This window comes from Plectropomus leopardus, chromosome 14, assembly GCF_026936395.1.
Source record: "Plectropomus leopardus strain MGB_pleo_1.0 chromosome 14, ASM2693639v1, whole genome shotgun sequence".
NCBI lineage: Eukaryota > Metazoa > Chordata > Actinopteri > Perciformes > Serranidae > Plectropomus > Plectropomus leopardus.
This window is the reverse complement of record NC_142189.1, coordinates 24965397-24979697: the sequence shown is the minus strand read 5'-3', so window position 1 is coordinate 24979697 and position 14301 is coordinate 24965397. Positions and strand designations below refer to the sequence as shown.

The 14301-nt window shown below is 38.1% G+C and overlaps 1 long non-coding RNA gene across 2 annotated transcripts in view; it reads left to right on the top strand.

Moving 5' to 3' along the window:
* The window catches only part of LOC121953280 (uncharacterized), a 39233-nt gene extending 33444 nt beyond the window's left edge, over window positions 1-5789 (top strand). Inside the window, exons 3-4 of one of the 2 annotated variants that reach the window (XR_015778769.1) lie at window positions 2045-2197; window positions 4369-5789. This is a non-coding gene — a long non-coding RNA (uncharacterized LOC121953280). Of the gene's footprint in view, window positions 1-2044; window positions 2198-4310 lie in introns of both variants that reach the window. The other variant, XR_015778768.1, reaches the window with a different exon arrangement.
* The last annotated feature ends 8512 nt before the right edge of the window (window positions 5790-14301 follow it).

Sequence of the window (14301 nt, the reverse complement as noted above, 5' to 3'; positions counted from 1 at the left end):
CTCTTGCTCTATAGAAGAAGGACTCAACTTCTTCCGATTTGAGTCATCGCCACATTAATATCCTGCCACAATTGCCTTGAGTGTCGTAAAACTGCACCGTAGCGATGATTGGAAAATCGTTAAGGAACTAATGAACACAACCTGACAATTAATCTTCAGCTAGCTTTCATTTGCGTCTCCCATGGCCAAAGAGACGGGAAGCATAAGGCAAATAAATGACATCGAAAGCCAACACAGGACGCAATTACAGAAACTAAAAGATGAAGAAGTGCGGTGTATAAGTGTTGAGGCCTAATTGTGCTGAAGGTAATTAGATGACTGTTATACGTCACCGTGTTCAACGCAACAGAGGAAATTACATTGTATTTCCACTTTTCAAATGAGCCCTGACTCATTGTTATCATTACTTTGCCTTGGGTTGCAATGAAAAACACATTTCCACTCTGGCAAGGGAATCCTTAAGCAAGTTACAATTGTTGCGATTGTTGTTTGGATTTGATTGGACAATCGGTTCCTGGGCACAGTAACAAAATCTGAGGTAATACTGACATTTCTCTATTCACAATCCACAACAGCTGAATGCTGAAGAAATTATTAAAATGCCTAAAGCTGCAGTCTTCTTTAATGATCGCAAGATGCTGGATTCAGACTAGATTGGATTTTGTACACAAAGTCAGTCATTCCGAAAAATATAGTCTTAAGGTAACTTCACTTTGTCTGATATGTCTTGGGTTCAATGAGAGAATATTGAGGCTTAAAAAAAGTTTATTGATAGCGGGTATGTCAGGCTATGACGCTCGGCTGTGTTGATCTCCAATTGCTCATCTCACTTCAGTTTGACACTGACTTTATCCTCTGCACCCACATTTACATTTTCCAGTTCCACCCACAACTATACTTGTATTTTTGAACGTTCAAGTGCCTACTTGCGAGACACATTTCCACCACGGAGCTCAAGTGCCAGGTAAGACTGCAAGCATGAGGATGTTTTATCAAAGCTCACTGGGACACTCTTGATTAATGAGGGTATCCTGTGGCTCTTGATAAAAGTCTCAATAGGGCTCAAATTATTTGATCCACAATAGTAAATTTTGAAATGTTTCATGCTTTGTTTTACATATTTTATTCGTATTTTTTGTTAATGCACCGTACGCCTTTTTTCATCTTTGTGTTATCTTTCACATTTGTTCTATATGTTACATATTCTTATGTAACTACAGCAGTGTAAGAGGCTGCCATTATTTACAGTAATGTACTGTAAACTTACCATGTATGTATTATAGTTAAACTTACAGTTAACAGCTAAGCATTATGAGAAGGTGAAAGAAAAAAAGGAGGGAATTGAAATTTAAAAATTAACTGATGTGAGGAGTAAAGTGTGGGCGCATCTCATAGCTAAGGGAGTCACACAACACTGGATTTCTGCCTGAGGAGATATCAGCCCGTACAGCCTTTCATCACTGATGTCTGATAAAGCATTTTTTTTTTACCACTTTTATTCTGCTAGGAAATAGCATTATACCTATTAAAATTATCTGCCATTTATAAGTGTTGTACAAAGCTGCTGAAACACTTCGTATTTTCAATGTTCAAACTGTAGCTAACCTAAGCTAACATTGGCTTATAAATGCATGTCAATATTTTGCCTCAGTTCACATTAAAATTAAAACAACACTCACTTTTGCTGAGAGATAATTCAACTACACTGACTAATACAGTGACAATATGATAGTGAGAGTAACCTGTGTTTTGTTCTCAACACTGGTAAAAAAGAGCCATTGAAGGTTTTATTTTTTTATTAAAGGCATTATTCTAGTTAGCTTAAATTAGCACTTCGGTATTTTGTTTCAGTAGCCTACATTAATATTAAAACACTTGCTTTTGCCGTAAGATATTTTAACTGTGTAATGTAATGTGGTTGGAAGTAGCTCTGTGTTTTCCAAATTGACAAAAAGAGCCTTGCAAGACTTTTGACTTATGTCATTTTCATAGAGTTATGTGACCTAAAAGAAGAGTATTTTGGTGTTCTACTTCATTCTCCTAGAACCTGCATTGATTTCAATCCTGAGAGGGCCATTAAAGCAAGCCATCCCAGCACAAAGCAAGAAGAGTGGCGGGATGGTCAAAAAGAAGGCAACGCCAGTGAATCCACATCTTCACACTCAACAAGATGCTCAGTGACTTCAAGTGGGACATTGTATGATTTTTTTTTTTTACACACACACTCACACACACACACACACACACACACACACACACACACACACACACATGCACCACTATCTCACTCAGCCACTCATTCAAACATGCACTCACCAACTCCCTCATTCACTGAGTCACTCACTGACTGACTGTTGCACTGGTGACGTGTTTTTATGTTAACAAATATTTGAAAATGAATATTGAATATTGTGTCATCTCTATCAATTATGATTATTATTATTATGATTATTATTATCATCACATTCTTTAATTATCATTAATACAGGATACATATTGTACACTGTAAACCTTTGCTGTAAATTTACAGCAGATTTTCAGTGGTATTAGGTTATTTTAAAATACAGTAGTTTAATGTTAATATACAAGAAAAACTGTTAAATTACGCTCCAATGATTTTTTTTATAAAAACTGCTATGTATTCCTAAAACACAGCACATAACTGCTAAACTAACGTTCATGGTATCTAAAGTAACAGTATCATGCGGTATTTTTTGAATTTGGGAGGAGCCATTTCACCTAAATTGCACAATTGACCTGGATCCATTCTTTTCTTTATCCATCTCCATCTTATCAATTATTTGATAAGTAGCAATTTTATTTTATTCACAAAACAGTGTTAAGTCTATCAGTTTTGTGTCCAATTTGTTTGTATTTCTGAATATGTGCACGTGACGACAGAGGGATGAAGCAGCTAGCCAGAACATCGAAGGTGCCTGTTTATCAGACAACACATTGAACTCATTTATATTTATATCTATATCTGTCGTGACACCTTGCAGATGGCCTGTCACCCAAGCGACCACCCCCTTACATGTTCATAAATATGGGGCTCAAAAAATGTAAATGGGTATTAAAAAAAATCACCCCTACTAAAGTTGTCATTGAGGTTGAAATTAGCTATAGTGACCAAGTCCGAATGCCAGGCTGTAAACATGTTTATTTCAGTTGCAAAGGTGAATATTTTAACACAGGTGTCTTAGGGGTCTAAGTCAGGGACAGACTTTTGCATTTAAGGGCTGGCCACTGTATGCTACAGTTCAATATAGATTAGAATACACTTGAAGCCAAAAAGAAAGGATGTGGTTGCAGGTAGACCCCAAAATGTTGTTGCGCTGACAAGAAAAGTCACTTTTGGGTATAAAATTGGCTACTGTTTCGAATTATAGAGATATGTAAAATCAGCAAACTTTCTGTTGTTGGCAATAACAGTACCATTTGAAGATATAAAGTTATGTCTCTTGTTGGGCTTTTTTTTTTTATGAACTGTGTTGCTTTGCTTACGTCTTTAATAAACCAAATTTAATGGCACAAAAGCCAAGCAATGTACTGCTGTGGTCCAGGCTGCAGCAACACATATTTTAGCCACCTTTAAAAAAATTACATTTCCAAACATCTGTCTCCACTATTTAACTTCTGTGTCTATCCCTGCTAGGGCCATCTGTGCGTGAAGTGGTAATGCGGTCAATTTACTATATTTATGTAGTTATCTGAACTCCTAATCATCCAACAGAAGAGACAGAGAGAGAGAGAGGAAATGTTACTGGCGGCGTTCGGCTGCAAACAACGCCTCTTCTACTCTTGTGTACAATCAAGTTCTCTATTCTGCATCAAAAAGACATTACATCATATTGTTTCAAATGTTAGACTGATAAAAGTTCTAGGGCAGGGATGTATTTCTCAAAATTATTAATAAAAACATAATATTTAAAGGTCTTGTGTGTGGCTGATGCAAAAATGCAAACGGCCCTGTCTAGAGCTAGTGTTTGGTTTGTCCATTCTGGGCTACTGTAGAAACAACACAGTATAATCCATGGAAAAGGACCTGCTCCATATGTATTAATAAACACTCCATTCTAAGGTAACAAAACACAACAATTGTTATTTTATGTGATTATATACTAATGAAAACAGTTATAAATTTTGTATACTAACTATGCCAATAAATGCCTCTAAATCTTACACACCACTACTCTAATTTGCTTTGAAATTGCCATAGAGTCAATATCATTTTACCACCCTAAAAAAGACTTAATTTTAGGTCTGTTTGTGCCATTAACTGCGTAATGTTTGTGTATTATATTTTTCAGGCTGAATCCATCATGTCCTAACCTTTAACTTCTTCATGTCTGTTGTTGGTCCTAAAAGCAGCTAATAGGCTCACTGCTGCCAACAACAAGACTGGTGTGGTGCTGTAATCCGTGAAGTGTGGGATACACTTGGCGTTGGATATGAAGGAAAAGTGGACTGTGCGTTGGCACGTTTTAGACATAGATGCACTTGCCTTTCTCCACTAATAGTACTCTTGCATGAGCAGGAATCAGGACAGACCCAGTAACTTACAACAATGAGGCCAGTGCCAAAGGTAATCTAATGCACCATTCAAGACCCACAATGCAATGCAAAGAGCAACTAAGATGCAAAAGATGAAAACACTTTGGTGTTGTTGCATTGAGGTTATTATCATGGGAGATTTTTTTTTAAATCTCAGTCAAGTCAAACTTGATTTGTGTTGCAGTGCAACAGAACATGAGGTCAAGGTGTCAAGGTGAACACCAACAAGAAGAGTTGGGTCTTCAGCAATGACCTAAAGGTGTCTGGAGCAGTGTTTCAGAGATTAAGGGATGCTGCCACAAGGCTTCAGTTGCCACTGTTTTTGTGTCTAGATCTGGGAACATCCAGGAGCATCTTATTGGCAGTGGCATCATGGTAGATTAGGTTGCTCATTAATTAATTGTGGGGTTTGTAGTTCAGCTCACAGCTCATTCTGTTTGTGTACTAAAGAGCAAGAAACTGAACACCACAGTGGTCCTAACTTGTTAGAAAAAACATAAAGTAGCTTTGGGTAAGGTGAAGGTGCCACATTATTTCCTGATGCTGCAAATTGGTAGCGTACATTAATGTCTTGCCCAAGCAAAAATGTTATTCTGTGATAGTGCCAACATCATATTAAATAACTTTACAGTAATATATTGTACAGCCTTCAGGATTCTTCAGGCTATGTCAAGCCTGTTGCTGGAAGAAAATGTTGAAGTTGTACATTTCTGCAAACCACAGATACATTTGTACATTTTGTCTGTGTCATATCAACATGATTGTTTCACAAAAAGCGGGCATTTAAAGCCAAAATATTACATTTTCTTAACCTGCCTTATCATAACCACACTTTAACCATAGTGTTGATCAATGAAACAAAGCAAGTTTTGACTTATTTGCTTTATTATAAGGTACAAATGTTTTTTTTATCTATGGTTTGCAGAAATGTACAGTGCTCTTGCAATTTGTTTGCTATTCCAGAGATGCTACATATGAGTTATTCTGAATACTAAGCTGCATGATATTGAATTTTTGCCAATATCCAATATGCATATGTACATAACAACTCATTGGATGATAACCAATACCACTGTCAATATATCCTTTTTTCCCACCTAATTTTAGTAATCATGAAGTCTGTTTTTTAGTGATGATGTCTCACCACCAGATGGGGTCATGAAATACAATGCTTTTTAATGTTGTAATTTTCATTCATTGTGCCAAATAAGAAAAAATCTTCAACTTATATTTTATATTTGTACATGTTCCCTTTAAAAAAAAAAAAAGAAGAAGAAATAAAATAAAATGTTGGTTTGTCATACTGGCATTAAATCAGCGTGTTGGCTGATGCTTATATTTAATTTAAAAGCCAATATTGGCCGATACCGCTGATGTGCCAATATTATCATGCATCCATACTGAAGACAGGGTCAATAACATTAGAGTTTACAGAAAATATGCTATGGTTTTAATGCATTAGAATAAACAAACTTGTCCTTAGGCTTCACGTAAACACAGCACTACTCTACAGTATCTACACTTATTGGGATACTGACAAATCCCCTATCATTACTATAAGTATTTTTAAGCATTGCATTGTTTTCTTTTTGAATAAGAGTTACACATGTAGACTTGTTTTTGTGCTGCACTTGTTCTTCAAAATAGTAATTTTTGATCGGAGTGTCGGTGAAGAGCCCAACTTGTAAACTATGAATCATTAACGCTGCCATATTTCATACAAATGAGGAGAGTCTTGCCAATGTGAGCAGCACTCACTCACAGGCTGGCTTTCCATACACCCACAGCGACACACACACACACACACACACACACACACACACACACACACACACACACACACACACACACTCAAAATGAGACTCTGAAAACCCTGGGAAACAGTTGGATGTTTAATGTGCAATTGCTGTGAAAATGAAGCCCCCCCCCCCTCCCGCGAAGTGGCTTTCATCAAACATTTACACTTGCAAGAGAGGATTAGCGACAGTGAGATTCCCGATGTGACACTGATAGTGTCGTCCCAGACACGGCAACAGGGGCAACTTTATTTGACACATCGATTCAGTCTTTGTCATCACAGGATTAATGCTTCACAGAGCAACTTTTCAGAGAAAGAAAGCTATTCATGCGCTCTGACATTTACATTTATTATGGCGGCCGTGAAGAAGTGCAGAGATAAAATGATATATAATTGATGAAAATACATACTGCAGCAGTGATGATTCAGCAGATGGAAACTTGGCCAGCATTGTCAATAGTGAGAGAAGACTGGTATTAAAGGCTTGAAGGTCAGTATAGTCACCTCTGTGGAAAATGTTAGAACTGTCCTTCGCTAACATTCACACTGACCCATAAAGGGCGCAGTGAAAAAAAGATGTAGAATATTTGCATATAGATTATAGCCTGAAATATGTCACGGCTGTACAGCGTAATGTGATTGTCTATCTAATGCTTGATTCATCTGAAAAATTCTCTGATCTGGTGCCATGGCTGTTATTTGCCAGACTTTCCAAATGTGTCAAATTGACTTTCTCAATATTGTTTCTATTTTAACACCTCTCTGTCTCTCTCTCTCTCTCTCTCTCTCTCTCCTTCGATTTCTGGAATAATGGAGGTATTTGGGTCATGCTGTCAATAGAATAGCATCCCTCTGTCATGTAAGGACTTCCTGGGGAACATTATTAGCAAAAAATAAAAGATGATCTGCATACAACGAGGTCTTCATTGATTTGCCCGTAGAGAGGAGCACTCAGCGTGATAAATGAAGAAATATTACGCTGAGAAATGCAATATTGCCTGAGCGTAGGCCATTTTGGAGGCATGATATAACCATTCCGACTTTTTATTTTAGACTAAACTATGTCATTAAAAAAAAAATCTCAGCAGTAACGGCTCAGTAAAACACTGAATACAAAGACATATTCATCATCTTTCAAGCGTTTATGTCACCAGAGAGCCAGAAGTGGGCTGGAAGACACAAAGTAGCATCTCCTGCCACATTCATCACCAATAGAGGCTCGGTGCTTGCGTCATGAGTCTCTTGGCCATGCCTGCTGGTGTCATTACAGAGGTCCACTTGAGATTTGCAAATAATATCTAAATATATAACAAGTGGGCCAAAGGAGGAGAGGTACCTGAATAGAAAATGTTGTTTTGTGGCTTTATGCCCATTCAGGACAAAAAGGAAGGGCTGATAAGGTGGTTTGGTTTCCATTTTAAGTTGGTAGACACAGGAAAGTGTGTTATCTTTAGCCCCTGTGGTCCCGTCCTTACTCTGAAGCATTATGAGCTGCACTTATCCACAGTACGGCACCAGAAAAATGTTACTTTATTCTTCTCGCCATCATTGCCCTCGAAAAGTCTGATCTCACACTCAGACTGTTTTCCTGCAGGTTTCCCTCTCACGAGTCTCAAGCTCCCATTGTTTGCAGAAACACACTAATACAGCTTCCAGGGATAAACTGCTGCCTACTCAAATTATGTGCCATTTAGAGCACTGCGCTTTATTAGTGATCATTTGATGTGGCTTTTCTTTTATCATCTGCAGTGAGTTTTAATAATGTAACGGACTGCTGCACAGCGATGCTGGGAAAGGAAAAGGGCACAGTGAAAAATCCATAGGTTCGGTATATTGTCTGCGGCCGTTGCAGTCTACATAAAGAGTTGGAGTTAATAAATCTTTTGCAAAAGGACAATAGACAGTGCCTGCATATTTTATCAGCACTCAGTGCTTGTATGAAACACAATAAAGCAGTTCACACTGGGTTGGGATTTTATCATAACACATTTAGATGTGCTGCTCTGGTTCTGTTTCAGTGCTTAAAATCCATCAGGGGTGAGAGATTACCAGAGGTTTTTTTTTTTTTCTTATTCATAATAAGTCCAGGCTCCTTTTCGCTCTGATGCGAGGGTGTTTAAAATGGAACACTGGTTGACAAAGTACTGGTTTTTAAAGCATTAATCAGGATTGTCTCATTATCTTATGACTAAGCTTTCTCCACAGATGATTACCTCATTCTGCTTCAAATGTCTGCATTGTTATATAATGACAGTATTAACTATAATGAAATACAAAGGTAGGTTGGTAGGTAGGTAGAGACCTACAACAACTGTGATCTACATAGATTCATCCTCTTTATAGGTCTGTTCAAGTATCCATCCATAGAATATTTTTTGTGACTCTCGCAATGCAGTCAGTTTACTGTAACATATAGAGTGCCCGAAGGATGTTGTTTTTCTGTTGTTCAACAGTTCCCTTGTCAAAAAGCCAATGGGATTTTTCTATTTGATTTTAGTTTACTGAAGAAAATAAGCTTTTTGGCAAATGTTTGATACTTACACGTTGTTCGGCTACAAATGAATTACACCACAGTTGCATGATTTATACAGCTGGGCACATCCAGGCTTGGCGTGTTTGAACTGACAATGGAAACACACATTGGCATTGTCTGACCAGCCGCAGCCGAAAGTGCCATAAAAAAGCCCTTTTACTAGCTTGTTGATCCACGAGAGAACAAGACTAAGAGTCTTCAGCCGTGGTAATGGCTCTCTCCATAGTCAGCATCTTACCTTAACATGTTGGCATGCTAACAGTTCAAGCATATGATGACAAACTGAAGTATTGAACATATATTGACCTGGTTATGGTGCTAGAAGGGATCACAAAAGTTGTTAGAATTCATCCCGAGGGGGACATCAATGCTCAAACAAAAACATGGCAAACCATCTAAAAGCTGTTCATGCATTTCACTTAAAACCACAATAAAGGCAACTTCATGTTCGCGCAAGTCTAGGAAAAGTCAGGAGATCACCAAAGTAATTGGGATTCATCCTCAGGGCAGTTAATTCCTGTATAAAATGTTGTTGGTCATTTAATTAGCCTAGTAGCTGTCACGATAACATCAGTGTGGACTGTTGGACAGACCAGCATTGCCATCCCTACAGCCAATGGCTAATAATGTACAATATGTAATTATTATGGTCATCTCTCCAGCCTAATGATCGCTCAACTCAGGAATTTCAGGAACTGTAATGATCCATTACTGCCAATTGCTGCTGGAATCCTTGTCAGCTAGCTGATGTAATTTAATCTAATGAGCTGCCGTCATTAGTCAGACAAACCAGCGAGATTAAATACTAACCTGTCCCTTGCTTTTCAATGCTTCAAACTGGTACCTTCCATTGTTAATAATCTGAAGAACAATAATTGAACACATGCTACAGTTGACAAATAACAACATAATGTTACATTAGGTCAGGCAGAATAAGCAGTGCAGCCATGCAGCTAACAAATAGCTATATAATTATCTGCAACAGGAGTAAGGAGCATGATGTATATGCAGAGTGGAGTTGCACATGTGTAGCACAGGAAGTCATTAACTCTCAATCAAAAGAATCAGTTGGGACTTTGACTCATGTTGTTTAATGACCAAGGGCCACCAGAAATAATCAACTGATGCCAACATTCACAATATGTGTTAAAGCTTACACAATGCACACCTTGACAAGAATTCTCCATTAGACCCTATTCAGTCTGCTCTAATAAATCAAACTTTTGGTTATCAACTTCTTGGCTCTCTCAGCTTGAGTTTCTCTAGGATCAGCTCCAGTTTATGTGGAGGTGTAGCTGTGAAATAATTTTCTAACCACCTGCTCTGCTTCAAATTGTGCACTTGACGGAGGTGCCAAGTTTACAGAAATTCAAGTTCAAATATAATTCAATATAGCCTTTTATCAAAAGCAAGTACCAGGATGTCAGTAAGAAAATGATAATGTGATCCAACAAATCACACAAAAAAGAAAAACAGAAGTACCAGCCTTGGACATAAAGCATACACAACAAAAATAATAGGGCAAAAAGTAATGGTGGAAACAATACATTTTTTATCGCAAGTAATTGCAGAATTTCTATAATTAATTGCTATCAATTACATTTTTTAATCACATGTTTTGAATTCCATCATATGCATTATATTGCATTACAAAACAGTTTTGGCAAGGTAAAGTAATATTTACTAGATTTTCTTGATTAGAAGTGAAAAGACAGCAAAAAAAAACTGCATGGGACTAAAGTGGGCTCATGGGTACGCATAGATTCCAATTTCATTCAGACATCTTGAGGTCAGAGGTCAAGGGATCCCTATTAAATGGCCGAACCGTTTTTCCATTGCCAAACTTTAGCCTAAATTTGGAGCGTTATTCGCCCTCCTTTCCAAGAAGCTAGTGAGGTGTATTATGCTTTGTTTGTATGGGTCTTATCTTGAGGTCAGAGGTCTAGGGATGATTACGTCTCGGAGTCAGATGAGTAGAATATTGATACTAGGCTTACATGACATGGACTGTGGCCCTTGGGGGTACAATAGGTGAGGAATGTTCACTGATGAATGTGTAGATGCTTGTACCTATATAAGAGACATGCATGAGTTGTAAGGGAGAGATTCACATTGGTCCCGAATCTTCTCCCAGGCAGACCATGGTGCCTGGTGGACGCTGAACTTTGTTGTAATAAATTAATTCTTATGCAACCAAGTTGGTGTCAGCGGCGGTTCCTTCATCAACTACACATCATTGCTACTTAAGAAACAACGACACTAGCATGACATGGTTTTATACCACTGGATTCCTCGGCTCTTCTCATTTCATATGATACAATATCATCACTCTAGCTTTAAAACTCAGTGCAGGGAACATTGACTGGTGTTTTTTAAAAAAAAGAACGCATTAAGGAGCTTAAACACATTGCAATTTACGTGTTTAAGACAGATTCTCTACCATGATGAATAAGTGTACGATAGAGCAAAAAAATTAAATGAACACGTTAAGTGTGAGTTAAAGCATATGAGGCAGAAAAAAACCCAGTTAGACATGTTTTTCCAGTCTCATATGCTTCAAATGGGACAGATGGGACATTGGCCAGTGCCAGCTTCTGTGAATGTAACTGTCAAGAAGAGGCACTGTGTTGGTGATAGTTTTCAACACACACAGAATCACAGGCTGCATTCATATCAACTGCTATGTAGGAGGCAGCACCCACACACATAGGAGCAGTCGTCCTTAGTCTAGGCAGAAGAAAGACAGTCGGACAGGTAAGTGTGTAAATCACGACACACACACGCTTACACTGATTGCAGATAGCAGACTTTGGATTAGTGTGATCTCACAGCAAATAGAGGATGAGTTTCCACCAGGCTCCCAAATGTAGATTCATATATCTGGGAAAAGAGACCAAAATGTTCCCAAGCCAGAGGATTTGAGTGTTCATTTGAAGACTGTGACAGAGTTTGCCTCACTGATTGTAGGGAAGAGATGATTCCAAAAGTTTATCTTTAGATTCAGGACAATGATGCAAAAATGCAGCACACTGTGATCTAAGAGCATGGAAAGGAACATAATAAATGATAAGGTCAGATAATTAATGTGCACTACCTCCCAAAGGCAGAGATATTGCGTTGTATGTCGACAGATGCAAGAGTGAGACTAACTTTTGCTAAACAGCGGCCACTGTGGCCAAAAGTGGCAACTACAGGTTTATACAACATCAGATTTCCCTTCATTGCCCCTCAGCGCTTCCGTACCTTCATGTACTGACCCTTGCTTTTTTTTTTTTTAACTGTTCCTTCATTCCATTTAAAGCCCCTGGTAGATAGGAAATTAGAGCACTGTTTCTATGACGATGCCCCTGATCTCAAGCACATTAAATACGTACAAAAATAGAGTAAATCTTTTTCTGTGCGTCCTACCAACTGCACTGCGCTAAAAATAACCTTAACAAAAGCTTAGCCTTGATAACACCGCAATATCACCAATAAGTGCATCGCGAAAATAAATAATAAAAACTCAAAGCAATGCACTTATAAACATGACAATGACAGCACAGCAACACCTAATCACTTGGCCTTTGGCTCCGAGCCGCGTTGCTACAATAAACTGCGCACACTTTCAAATCCAGCCATAGCTCACACAGCTGCATGCTCAAAAGGAACCATATGTTCAGTGAACAGGTAATATGTGAGGATGACCTGCCACATAATAGGTTGTTCATGCTACATGCTACACTAGAGGTCCCCCTTAAATGTTTGTGTTTCACAAGAGAGAAAAGCTCTTGAAAGGACTGATTCATATGCTGTGGTCACAACTCCAATGCTGCACTTCTCATCCACGCACATCAGGTGATGGATCTGGATGGACTCTAACAGAGATCAGATATGGAGGAGGTCATGGGGTTGTTCTGTGATCTGAGTTTTATATCTTTTGATAGAAAAAGACCATGACATGAATACAAGCATTGTAAAGCCAAAGAAAGTAATGCAGACTTGGATTTCAGCATCATGACACTGGCTTGTATCATAAATCCAAAAGATGAGGATATTGTAAAATCCAAATTAGATGTTTCATTTGGCATTTCCAATTGATTGCACAAAAGCTGCCACCCTTAGTGATATCTTGTTGCCATACCAACTGTGGCCCTGTCAACTATGGAGTCTTATTACATAACAATACTCTCAACATCATTTTAATCAAACTTCTCACTGTGACAAATAAGAATCATATTATCAGAGTAAATAGTTTCTCTTCACAAGATGTCAAATATGAAATATGAAATTAAATATAAGTGAGCTGTTCTTTGTTCTGTCTCAACATGTTGCTTGAAATAAAATTAGTCAGCCTGTTCTCATCCCATTGGTGTCAAATGCTGCTGCTTTGCCATGCCCCTCAGTACATGACACTGACGCCACTTTGTCTTGTCTTTGTGAGACGCACTAAGCTAACTCTAATTCTAACAGCAAGACAATCCATGTAGGGTGGGCCAGAGGGGAAATGGATGGGTCAAACCAAACCAGATTTCTCCTGTGAGAAACCAAAAGTCAATATTGTTTTAACGGAAATGTTCGCATCTTATGCATGGTCGTCAAACACTGACTTTTTTTTTTTGTAACATTACATAAATAAATTACTTGAACCCCAACGTGATCATTTTTCTAAACCTAACTAAGTAGTTCTATCTCACGTGAGCTCTAACCTCTACTGGACTCTGGGTAATACTCATATGCATCCCTATATAGTGTGGGCATATTCATGTAGTCACATCCTGATTGGCCAGCTACTGTTATACCTTTCTCAGTGTGCAAATGCTCATGTTTCGAGGAGTATTACCTAGTGAGTCCAGTAGAGGGCTCTGCCTGTGTTAACAAACCACGGTTATATTATTGTAACCTGTGCTTACCAACTGCAACATTTTGACAAACAGGTTGAATTAACAGTGTACACTCACAAAAAGCTGATCAATTTATTTATTTTGCTAATTATGGAGCTGTCAGGCTGTGTTTGATGCCATGGCTGAGAAATTCTTTAAACCATTGTTTTTCTCATCTGTCTATCTCAAGTAGGGATGGGATGAAATGCATGATAAATATATAAATATATATTTGTCTGTCACCTGGAATAAAGAACAGACATGAATGTATCCATTGACTTGGCCTCCTGGAAAATGAATTTTAAGTATACAGAATGAATGCCATTATGTGAATATGTTGACATCTGAGTTTTCTTCTTCTTTTTTTTTATTTTCTATTTTTGCTAAAGTGGGACAATGGGTCACTATGACACAACTGCAATTATGTTCTCTACTGTTACTTTGCAGAGTGATTGATTACTTTGGCATAATATTCAGTATTGTCCATCTATTGACAATCAAACCTCCTAAACACATCTACAATGTACTCCTCCATTCCAACTTAAGCTGCTATT